This window comes from Vespula vulgaris, chromosome 10, assembly GCF_905475345.1.
Source record: "Vespula vulgaris chromosome 10, iyVesVulg1.1, whole genome shotgun sequence".
In the NCBI taxonomy this organism is placed as follows: Eukaryota; Metazoa; Arthropoda; class Insecta; order Hymenoptera; family Vespidae; genus Vespula; species Vespula vulgaris.
Genome location: NC_066595.1, coordinates 134,994 through 147,670, shown reverse-complemented (window position 1 = coordinate 147,670; position 12,677 = coordinate 134,994). Strand labels below are relative to the sequence as shown.

Here is a 12,677-nt window from a genome sequence, read left to right as displayed (position 1 = left end):
AGAGAAAGCAGGAAAGCAATAGGAAAGTATCGTTGGTCCTTATGACCAAAGGAACATCTCCCCCCTCTCTCTCTGTCTCTCTCGCCTCTCGCTTATTATTTTATTTCGTTACCTTAATTAAATTCTTCCTTTAACGATCGCTAAACTTTACGGAACTCGAGGCCTTTCCGTGGCGCGGCGCGGCTGAAAAGTTGGACGGAGAGCGAACGCTCTTTTCCGAACGCTTTTAATTGCTTCTCGACCTTTCCAACGTCGTTTTTTATTTTTTCTCGAATCGATAAACTCGTACGAAATGACGAGAGTTTCGTATCGTTGGCACCTTTCCACGTTTCAACGAGTTTTCTACCTCGAAACGCTATGATATTTTGTTCTTTCGATACCGCTCGTGCGAGCGAGATTTAATAATTCTTCTCTAATCGAGAACTCGTTCGTTTCTCGATTTCTCGTTCTCCGTTATCCCTTCTCTCTCGGAACGTTCGAAGGTGCCGAAATCGTCGAAATCGCATTTCGATTCGCGGTCTCGGGGCGCTTTTCAATCCCTTTCGACCGTTCCTCTTTCCTTCGGCCTTTCTCCAAATTGAGTTTTCAGGTTCGAATTTCTATCCGAGCTCGCGTACCTCGCACATTCGCTCTTTCTAATCTCTCGAAACAAGGATACTTGGAACGCTTTCGAGGGTACACACGAATTTTCTTTTGGAAGAACGCGAGGCGTCTCGGCGAACGAGCTTTTCACCGTCGCGGCTCGCCGTTACGCGCCTATTCTCGACTCGAATCTAAATTCATCGCTCGACGCGGAGAGAAAGAGATAAACCTAAGAGACGCGCTTAATCCGCTCGGTGGCATATTAATGCGCCAAAAGTACGAACGAACCAGAGTACGCGTGTTAACGTGCGCGCGCGTGAGAAAGCTTTCAAAGCTTTCATCGTGCCTCCTGTTTTTCTCTCGTAAATGAAAGAACGAAAGAGGGGAACGGTAGCTTCGTAGTCGGACACTTACGCCGGACGATGAAAAATAGGGAGAGGGCGAGAGTACGAGGGTTTTTGCCCTCGATTCTTTTCTCTAATTCCTTCTTCGTCTTTTTTTGCTTTTTTCCCGCAGGAGCGACGTTACGTCACTGCCCATGCGGACTACGAACGATAGGATTTATGCGGTTTATTCGTATTTGGATGGAAAAGATCATATTGAAAGGTCCGTGGCGAGTCTCGAAGGAAAGTCCGGATATTTAATTTCTCGGCAAAGGGAAACTCTCTCGATATCGAGAAACTTTTCTAATCTTCCGCGTGGCACGATATCTCGTTCGTACTCTCTCTCTCTCTCTCTCTCTCTGTCTTAAAAGAAGAAATGTCAGCTGCCTTTTGACAGCGATTATCTCGATCGGGATATCGTCTATATTCGTTCCGAGAGGAACGATCGCGAAGGCGCCAATTCCTTTTCGGCCTGACTCGAGGAAGAGAGATAAGAAGGAGAAGGAAAAAATCACAGAAAATCGTTAGGCGTGCCGGACGAGGAGTACGCCGCCGGAACTCTCCGAGATTCGTTCTTGTTTCCTTCCGCCAGTACCCTTCCGTTTTCCCTTTGAGGGCGTACCGGAAATTACGACGTCGCGCCGTCCGATTCCCTCCATTTCCGAACGTGCCGCGACCACCATAGCGGGGATTCGTCTTTTCCTCCTCTCGCCTACGACTCCGAGCGCTATACGTTGGGTATATCAGCCAGGACCGGTTGCGTCGATACGTTAGGAGGTGCCTCCGTCGTTTCGTCGAGACAAATCTCTTTCTCGATCGTCCGTTCTTTATCTTTCTCCTTTCGCTTCGCGCTAACCCGCGCCTCGGAATTGCGAAAACGCTTCTTCCCTCGTATCGCTCCTTTCTCCTTCCATTTTCCATCTCGCGAGAATAAAATTTCGCTCGACGAGCTTCCAACGCTTTTCCTCCTTTTCGGAATAAATTGCTCCGTTGGGCGATAGTTCAACGTTCCTCCTAGCCGATCGTTCGCGTCAAGGATCATTTCGAATTTCTTTCCCTCGAAAATCAGCATTCCTCGATTCGAGCCTTTGGAGAATTTAGCCGAATTCGGGCTCGCTCCTGGCGTCCGCTCGGGTAAAAGTGATATTTCTTAGTGCTCGATTTATCGCCGACCTTTCGAGTCTTTCTTTACGATGCAAGCGCGATTTGCTAGGAGATATAAACTTTGCCAAGACTTTACGCGAAAATAAATCAGCCGCGTTAGGAGGTAATCTCCGTCGGTTCTATTCGCACGTTGTCGAGCACGCTCGCCTACCTATGGGCGTACAAAGGCGGGCTAATCACTGGCAGAGCCGAGGTCACTGCGAATCCGAACGAAATAACGAGATTTCGATCCTTAACGAGGAGTCGGCAAGGACGGTGGACGGTTTAAACGAATAATAAAGGCTGATGAGTCCTTTTCGAGGTCCAAAGCGAGACGCAAACAGGTTGAGAACCGTCCTCGGGCTACGAGTAGCCGGCTCATCGTAGCTTTGGAAAAACCGTTTCATTACGCGCCATTGTTCCATCGATTCGGTGGCTTTTGTTTTCGTTCGTAACGTTGACGGGCGAGCGCTCGTCCGGAAAGCCAATGCTCCTTTCTCCTCTCGTACGCTTCGAATCCGTTTTAATTGCAGACGAATTAATGTCATCGTGCGAACGAGCATCGCGACCATCGTCGAGATCCATGGAGCGTAAAAGGATTTTTGAAATAATTCGATCGTTCAACGTTACCTATCCGATCGAGGGAACGGCCCTTTTCGCCTGCTTACGTCGCATTCGCTTCCGGATTTTCCATCTCGTCGAAACGCAAACAGCGACTCCATCCTCCCCTCTCTCTCTCTCTCTCTCGCGCGCGTCTTTCCCGCTTTTAAGGGCTCGCGGTCGTTTGAGACCTTTAACGGTCGGTGCGATGTCCCGCGGAGTGGACCAAGGGAGGACCGCGAAGCGGAGTACATTGAATAAATGACGAGGACAGTGACACCGTCCTCGCGAGATACTGCCGCGATCTATTTTTGAACCGAGCTAGTCACCCTGTTAAATACTATAACATGCCCGCCAACCCTTTACCCTCCTTTCGCTCAACCTCCTTTCGCTCGCGCTCTCTCTCTCTCTCTCTCTCTCTGTTTGTTTTCTCTCGCAATATTCGTACGTCGAACTTTCCGAGTTAACGAGGCCTTAAGCGCTTGCCTTATAAATTGTTTTTCGTGCCTCGTTCTCCCTCTCTCTTTCTCTCAACTCTCAAGAGTCGTACTCTCACGTTTTAGGTTCAATGCCGATTGCGAGTAGCATCGGATAAATGGCGAAAATGCCGCCGAGTCTCGATTCGATCGACGTTTCGCATCGGTGCACGCGCTTTCGCGCGAGACCTTCCCAGTACGCGAGTGCTCGCGCGTATGTAGCCGTGCACGATGTAGCGGATGTCCGCGATAGAAGGTACGAACGAGTCGAGCTCGTGGCCGACGAATTTTTGGCTTTGTTAATTATCGATTCAACGATCTAGCTCTATTATTTTCTCTCTCTCTCTCTCCCTCCCCTTCCAAGAATTATATATTTCATTTTGCGCAGGGAAGGCTATCGAGTCGAGCAGCGACCGATGAAACTTTCGCGGATCGCTGAGTCGGCTGGCAGACTTTCGGCGCCAGCCTCGTGCGACTGCGAGGCGCCGATCTTGTTTTCGGCTCCGCGCCCTAAAGTTTACCCGGAAATTCGCGTTCCTCTCGTCGCGTCAGCGAGACATGGAGACCGAGAGGCGGAACGTCCTCCCAAGGCCGGGTAAATCACGAGCAACGTGCTCGGCGGGCGACTTAGCCCGGAAGTTATGGCGTTCGATATAGAGAACGTTCCTAGATTCGCTGCTATCTGTCTCCGGGTAGGTAGCAGCGAGTTCCACGAAGCGCGGGTCGAACGACGCGCACCTCCTCGGTCCTTCCTCCGACATCCGACGAGTTTCTCCTCGTCGCCGTTGCTGCTTCCGTCGAGAGTCACGAGACGTCGGTGGCTTTACGAGTCTCGCATACCTTTCCCTACCCACGACGCTCTTCGCGAAAACTTTCTTCAGACTCGAGACCGCGCGGCATAATGATTCGCTCGTATTCATATTCATAAGTACCCCATGCATATTCGCGATAAATTTCCCTACGGGATTACCTTTACCGAAAGACCGAATTATTACGAGACAAAGTGAAATCGATCGTTTAGATTTTTTTTCGAATCATCGATCCTCGCCTCCAGAAGAAAGGGCTCGACTCGTTCTCGTCGTGCGTAGATTCGTCGATTACGATCGGTCGTTTCGTATATCGTACGAGAGTCCGAATCATTAATGTATGAAAAAACAAATAGGTCCCTTTTTCGATCGCCGCAACAACGAACGTATTCCATCGATGGACGACGTAGCTCGGTGCGCGACGAACGAGCCAACTTTGCCCTTATTCCGTTTTTCAATATTTTTCAATAAATTCCTCCAGGTGCGTGCGAACCACCGTCCATTGTATTTTTTCCATTTTCTCCGTCGAACGGAAGCGTTTTAGCCGCTCCACGCATAAATTTATTCTCCTTTGGCAAGCTCGTTATTTCGACGAGTCGCACCCGTCGGACGCGTAAAGGTCTCGTCGATCGAAGAGAAATTTGTTGCAATCGCGACGCCTCGTCGCACGACAGTGGGTATAAACATTCGCTCGACGTCATTATCGAGTTTCCCTCTTTACCCGTCGTAGCGATTCGCTATCGTGGCGAGAATCTATCGGACGATTCGTAGAATTTTCGATGTAATAACTTTTATACGGCACTTTGTTACGGCAACGCGTAACAAAGTTTTTACTACCTTTCGCAACGCGTTACGTACCTTTCGGTACGTTGGGGAATTCGTATCGTCGAAAACGATTCGTTACGTTCGTCACACTTTTCTATTATTTCGTTGAAACGTTCGCGGGACAGAGACTCGACGAATTTCGTCGAGAGTATGCCGAGAGCTTTCTCGCGAGTGGAAACTCTCGGTGGATGAAGTCGAGCGTTCGGCCGACAGGGAATATTCGTGTCATCGGCGAGTCGAGTTATTCCAAAGAGGGATGAGATATCTTCTAGGCGGATCGCTCGTCGGTCGCTAACCTCGACCTACGAAGCGTCGATTCTCCCACGAAACGATCGAACGCTTCTCGTTTCATCTAGGATCTATTTTCGGCCGATTCGATCCGGTCGATGCGTATCGACCCCACGATCTGTGCCGTCGACGACGTTTTGACGACTATTACCCTCGTCGAACTGTACGTAAATCTACTCGAGTCGGTTCTTCGACGGCGTACACATCTCTCTTTAAGATTTTAACTTTTTTTTTTTTCTTCTCTTTTTTTCACGGCTTCAAAGAACGACCTGTGTTCTCAACGCGTCTCGGTAAATAAAGAAAGAGACCGAGGCGAGAATCGGATGGACCAAAACGCTCGTACCGCCGGGACTCGTCGAGTTATTTCTCGAAGGAGTAATTGAGTTCTCTGCGAGGCCGTAGTCCAATACGTTTCAGAGTTTAATACGAACGATCGTTTACAAGGCGACGCGCGATGGGTCTTCTTTATTGTCTGCTCCGTAGGAGTAGAATTCAGTCGTCCGTATATCGAGAGATCGATTTGCAGAGAGGCGTAGGGTATTCTCGACTACTCCCCGACGACGATATCGTCGGTAATTTCCTGATGGCAGGATTGTGCGACATCAATGAAATTGGATCTAATGAAATACTCCGACTCGAAGAAGCTCTTTTTAACGAGTACGAGTAAAACGTATCTACGATCAGAGCGACTCAGTCCTCGTTGCTCGATCCGAGAAAACGAGGAACACCCGACCTGGCTCTTTCCTCCCGTTGCACCGAGTATATGTAAGGTAGTCGCTGGCGATCCAAGTATCTCGTCGAAATCCAAGCAAAGTTTTCTTCGGACACGTACGTGATCGCTGCTTTCCAGAATCCAATAAATTGCCTCTTTTCTTTCTCGCGCGAACGCATTCTCTCTTTTCTTTCCCTCTCCCTCGCCCTCGCCCTCGCCCTCTTGTTCACCCTCTCTCGTGACTCCGAAGCGCCTCGAGATAGCGGCTCTTCGTCGCACCGAAGCGATCCCTGTTTGCCGTTTCTCTCGCACTCGTTAGTACACGCGTACTCGTTCCGCGAATCAGATGGCGTCGATGTTCCAATGCCGTGAACCACTGGTGGGGAGAGAAAGGAGACGAGCGACGGAGATGGAAGAGCGTGCGGTCTCGTACGTAAGAGAGAGCGAGCGAGCAAGATACGGGGTGAGAGGACGCGCGCAAGTGTTCCAGAGAGAGCGAGAGCGAGAGAGCGAGAGTGGGAGGGTGAGAGGGAACAGGGGTGAGTACAGCTACACCCACGGTGACGTTCGAGGCGGACCTCAGTCGGCCGCGAGTCCTCGGACGGTGAGACTCGTTGTTTTTGCGTAAATCGTAAATCTTCGTTTACGACCGTCATTCTCGTTGGCTGAGATAGCACGAGCGTACGGAGAGGAGAGAAAGGTAGTCTCTCCGAGTCTCGAGGATCGAGTCTCGATCGTCCTCGTTGTGTCTCCGTTTCAAAACTCCGTCGTCAGTCGTCGTCCTCGTCCTCGTCGTCGTTAAAGTATCGAGGTCGAGAGACGTTTATCCACTAAGCGATAATCGAGGTACGTAGGTAAACGTATTAAAAAAACAGACATTGTCGGAATTTGATAATCCTAGTAAATAAAGTATGTTCATCGCGTACGACGAAGCTGTATCGAAGATAAATACACGTCCGACCAGTCTCGTTACTCCTTCGCTTTGAACACGTCGTTGTTGTATCTTTACCACATTTCACGTAGCTCAGTTATATCTACGTACAAAAGCGTTAAGCTTTTTCGTCGGCTCTCTCTTTATATCCGGCGAAAGCGAAACGAATGCGTCTGACCTAACGACGTTGAACGAGCGGAGCCGATTGTTTTCTTTCGCTTCTTCCTTGGATCCCATCTTGTCGCCAAAAAAGGTAAACAATATTTTGTTTGTACCAAAGCGAGGAAAGACGTGCGAATAAACGCGGCTGTTTGTACCTGCGTATATCCAAGTCTAAGGGGGGGGGGGGGAAAGAGAGAGGAAGGGGAGAGGATGACTTTAATAAGGTTGTCTCGTAGATTTAGGGAGAAAGCCTAGGTTTAAGAAGCGAGCTCGCGATTCTCTTGTTTTCTCTTTCTCTCTTGCGCTCTCCGGACGCGTACGGGAGAACCGATCGATATTCTCGATATACTCGAGATGTAATTCACGATACGTCGATCGTTCGGCCACAGGGATAGTTTAAAAAACGGACTGGTATAGAGTGGCGTGCTCGTTGCAAAACGTTCCAGCAAACGAAGCTCGTCCGATACTCGAAAGAGTATTCTCTAATCCGTTTTTTTCTTCTTCCTCGATCGACATGTTCATCGAGTTCTAATTTTGTAAAATTGCTATTAATGCGATCGATCGAAGCAAAACGTTGACAAAACTCACTTTTTTGTCGTTGTTTACGCAATATCGCGTGCAAAATATGTGTCTTCGAAGAGAAGGAGGAAAAGGAGGAGGGGGAATGGTTTTCTTTCGTCAAGAGAACGATTCAGAAAAGTTATCCCAAAGAAGACGTTCGGAAGCGTCGCATCGGAGAGGACGCTCAATCGGCAAAGCTCTGTGAGTAATGGATGTCGTTCGGTAGACTATCAAGGTTCACAGGATACTCGACGATCTTCGTGATTTGTCCTCTCTCAAAGATCTTTGTCCTTTAGCCGAGTTTTCTCCAAGACGAAGAATCATCGACCGGCGTGCTTTCCATGTACGAGCAAAAGCCTCCGAAGTCTTTGCCCTCGTCGTCTGGTATTTTCTAGAAATATTTGTAGATATCGATCTCTCGCGTCCGATCGAAGCGCAAGACGTTCTTGTTCCCGTCGATCGAACGAACATTGCATTTTGATGTAGCGCGCGTTTGAAAAAAAATAAGAGAGAGAGAGAGAGAGAGAAGGAAAGAAAAGAATCATTTCCGGCCAAGTTTTCAGGTAACGGCGAGGAAAGTGTTAAAGATGCGGAGGACGCGCGCTAAGGAGATCGGAGAAGGACCAAAACGAGCTGCTCTTCTCAAAAGGATCGTCTCGTCGCGCAGATAAACTCTTCGGAGAACGTTTCGGACGTTGCGAGAGTAGGTGGGAACAATTTATCGAATCGTAATATCCATTCTAGCGCCGTCGGTCGACGCTCGAACATTCCAGCTTATATTCTTTTGACAGAGAGATAATCGATACTCGCCGAACGTACGAACGAACGTCTAGGTCTTGTTCATCTCGGTCCTAACAACGAGCTATCAAATCATTGAAATCTCGAGCGAAAATAAGCTCGACGTGTAGGAACGTACGAGCGTAATTGATTTTTCGAATCGACTCGTTTCTTACTCACTAATTAGATCAGAAACGACAGAGGTAGGAGCTAATATTCGTCGGCAATAACTCTATAAGCTCTTTCAAAATTAGACTGGAACCGGAGCAAAGATTCCCTCCACTTAATATTCATTGAAGACTCAAAGGGTCGTGCCGATAGAACGTCCTTTCTATTCTTTCTACTCCTCGATTAATCATATTTCAGGCGCATAATTGCGAAACGAACCTTTCTTCTTTCCTTATCCTTTGGTTCTTATTTTCTCGATAGAAAAAGAAAAAAAGGAAAAAAAGAAGAAAAAGAAAAGATCTAATCTCCACTTTTTCAATGCGCCCCACGCACTCTCCTATCTTTCTCTTTTTAACGTCGGTATCATTTCTATGCGGTTTCTATTTCAAAAATGTTTCTTCTCATTTTCATAGGAAAGAATGGCATCGCGTAATACAGGAGAAAAACTACGAGGGAAGGTATTCCGCTTGGCTCGCTTTTTTCTTTTCTTTTCTCTTTTTTTTCTTTTCCCTTTTTTCTTCTCTCTCTCTCTCCCCTTTTTGTTTTCGAGCAACGAGAGTTTCTCATCACGCGCATATATTTTTCAACGCTCCTCTGAATATAAGGCAGATACGATTGCTTTTCTAGTTCTTTCTCTCTAGTTCCTCTCAGTCGGTCTTTCCCGACGCACAAAGGCACAATGCCTTTTCACCCTTACCTCGTTCTCGCTTATCGAGCTAACGCAATGTTTGTGTTTTCATCGGGGCGCGCGTAGAGGTGACGCTAAGTAAGTACATCGAGTTCGTCGTGTATTTTTCCTCATTATCGGTTACCGACCAGTACTTTGTAACACCGTTTACGAGAGCGAGAGAGCGAGTACGAGCGAGAAGAGAGGTATCCGTCGGGATAATTAACTCGAGAGGGAAGTTCACACCGTTGTCGACGCGCGGTCCTCGACGCGTTCTCCAACTCCTCGAATATTACTGTCATATTCCGCGCTCGGCCCTCTCCCCTCTTTTGTGCGTGCGTCGGATTTGCGCATATAACGTGCATACGTACGTACGTACGTACGTACGTACGTGTGTAGCCGTATACACGCGCTACTCGCAATACTCGTGCATAATGCAAAAGCAGCGAGTTTCTGCATAAATATTTAAAACTAACTCGACCGGGATACATCCTTGACTATCAATCGTATCACGATAAACACGCGGCCCGGACGAATTCGAGAAACTTTTCCCAATGTTTTTAGCGAAAACATTGCGATTCTTTTACATGGACGGTTAAAAGCGCTTTAACACTCGCTTCGAATTACGACAACAACGGGTGCTCGTGCGCGCGCGCGCGCCTGTGTTTCTTTCGCCTACGTGTTTTTCGCCTTGGAAAACACGATCGTTAGTTTTACTTTATCAAAATATCTACGCAGTTAGTAACGTTAATGTACACTCGAGAATATCCTTCGATGTAATGTTTTTTGTACCGAATCTATCACAATTTTTTTTGCCCTCTTTTAAACTTCGCTCGACGGTTACAATTTGCTGGAAAAAGCGATCGGAACGGGGCTACGCGGAAATGCATTTATCGGCGAGAGCGAGGTAGGTAAAGATCCCAAAAAAGTCTCGCTCGTGTTAGTTAAGATCGTTATATCGTTTTATGCGAAATCAAATTTCTACGAGAGGGCCGTTGCCGTTGGTCATTGCGTTATGCAAATGCGATTCGGTTTGCTCTCCCTCTCTCTCTCTCTCTCTCTCTCTCTCTTATCATCCTACCATCCACCCATCCATCCATTTATCCGTCTATATGCGTATGTGCAATTGTTATTTCGAGCCATGTTGCGAATGACGCGATTGTAGACGTAACACAGGTGAAAAAGGCTGTGGTCGTCTCGATGGAACCCCGTTAACCGGCTTGTTCGATAATACGCAAGCACGTTCGAGGAGAAAATGTTCGAATAATTGGAGCGATCGACGAAGCGACCGTTCTTCTCCCAAGACGAAGCAACGCCTTTCATCGATTTTTTGAGAAAATAGAGATCGCTGGAGGACGAATGTAACTCGAACATTATATCCGAAAATTATATCCGCTTCGACCACTGGCGTTAAAACGGGTTAAACAAAATAATAGCTTATTTAGTTCACGCAGTTATATAATGATAACTGTTTTAATCGCAACCGATACGAATTCTATCTCGATCGAGCCGTTCCCAATTTGGCTTCGTATTCTTCTCGCGCGCTGCGCAACGAAAATCGGATAGTAGCGCAAATTCGTTGCCGAGTCGTCTGGGCTGCTTCTCTGGCGCGGATGATTTGCATAAATTTTCCACTGGAAATGAAATTGCTCGTGAAACGGTGGAGAGCCTTTCCGCTCTATTTGAAGTCGACGCTCACAGTCGCTGCCGCCACCGCCGCCGCCGCGTCTTTTCGACGAGCTTTCGTCCACGCTACGCCAATTTGGCTCGTTCCGCTCGTTCTCGTTTTTTTATTCCTACAAATATTAATAATCTCGTGTAACGGCGAAAGAAAAATTTAGCCGTCTCGTCCACCTTTAAGCACGGAACTTTGTCCGAACGAGGGAAAGGCAAACTTTTTAACAAAGACTTTTAAACGAACCGTCGATCGTCCGTTCCACAACATTAAATCGTTTTTTACGGTACGTTTACGGCGACTTCGATTAAACGTTAAAATCGCGCGCAACTTTCTTCCTCTCGCAAGACTTTAATCGGATCTCGGCGAAACGTTCGAACGTAAAAAGCTTCTTTTCGCTCGGCGGCCGTCGCTCGTCATTCTCGGTAACCGCGAATCCTGTAATTCGGCGGATATGTAAGGATAAGCGGCCGGCGTACGTGCGAAGAAAGTGGATCGGACGAGGTTGTTCGTAGAGATGGCAACGACCATCGCGCTCTTTGATTTTCGGACGAAACTTTTCGCGAACGATGCGAACGTCCTTAACTTTTTCGTCTTTGCACACATTTTTGTCATCCCTCCTCTTCTAACGAACGCTCTTCTCGTCGAGCGAGCATATTTACGCACGACGTTTAGATCATTTCGTTTAAACGGCCGTTGCCGAACGAACGATCTTTATTTTTACGATCGAACAAAGACCGAAGAAGGCTTTTCGTTCGCACGTACCTTGGTTACGTGAATATCGTTCTTTTGAAGATCAAGAAACGCGTAAATAGCTTTTTCGCGGTAGTTAACGGCAAAACGAAATTGAATGGCAGCTAAGTGACTCCACTCGAGCGACGAGCTTGATACGGATAAGAGACGCGCTTCTACGTCTACGCGATGAGTACCTTTAAATGTAGCTAAACGCGAACAGTAGGATGCCGAGCGAATGTATCGCGCGTGTGTATACGCGGAATCTGTTTTTGTGCCCGATAGACTCAACTTCAAACTCACGTACATCGACGTAACTCGCTTGTCGTAAACGAGGTAGGCGATGTTTAAAGCCTTTTCTCTTGGGAGCATCTTCTTTATTTCGCCTCTTCCTTCTTTATCAGACTTTATCTCCCTCTCTCGCTCTCCTCTCTTTCTTTCCGCCGTTACGCCGCTCTATATTTTTCTATCTCCCTCATCACGAGTCCTACGAGCTCTCCTATTATCCCGTAGACGTTCGAGAATACAGTCTCGTTTTATAATTCGCTCCTTTTACTGTCTCCTTCCTGCCTTAGGAAACGTAACATACGTAATAAACGATTACGTATTAACTATACGTTTTCATAAAAAATTCAACAGACATAAAAGACATCGTTTACGATTACGATCGAGGCTTCGTACCTCGCAGTCGGAAGCTTTGAGATCGATGTAGGATGGGCGGAATCGTCTCGTCGCTCGTCCGCGAGAGTTTCCTTACGTCGAAAGGCACTCGTCGGAAGGATCGGCTCGCGGCGAATTCGGCGAACTCGAAACGGCTGCGGTAGGCTTGCGGGTAACAAGTTTATGGTCTAGGAGCGAGCGAGGGAGGAGCGAAAAGAGAAAAAGCGGAGTGGGAAGGTCGGACGCGAGCGTGTATTCGTTGTGACCGTAATTAAAGAGCGCTAATTAAAGCACCGTAAGAGGAAGGCTACGAAAAGGCAGGCGGGGGGGGGGGGGGGGGGCGGGTGCTGCTCGAGCGATCGAGCGAGCGAACGAGAAAAAGAGAGGGAGAGAGAGAACGAAAGGACGCCGCATCGCTGATCCGATAGTCGCGGAACAACAAGAGCGAAGAGTAATTAATAGAAAAAGCTCGTCTCGTTACGTCTCGTCTTCGTCTTCTTTCCTTTCTTCTCTCCGTCCGATCTTTCTC

General features: G+C 47.9%; 1 protein-coding gene across 2 annotated transcripts in view; it reads left to right on the top strand.

Annotated features, from left to right (window-relative positions):
* Positions 1-6,381: 6,381 nt before the first annotated feature.
* LOC127066717 (uncharacterized) overlaps positions 6,382-12,677 on the top strand; it is a 63,764-nt gene continuing 57,468 nt past the window's right edge. For both annotated transcript variants that reach the window (XM_051000769.1, XM_051000766.1), the window contains exon 1: positions 6,382-6,661. The gene's annotated coding sequence lies outside the window, so the exon portion shown is untranslated. The remainder of the gene's footprint in view (positions 6,662-12,677) is intronic.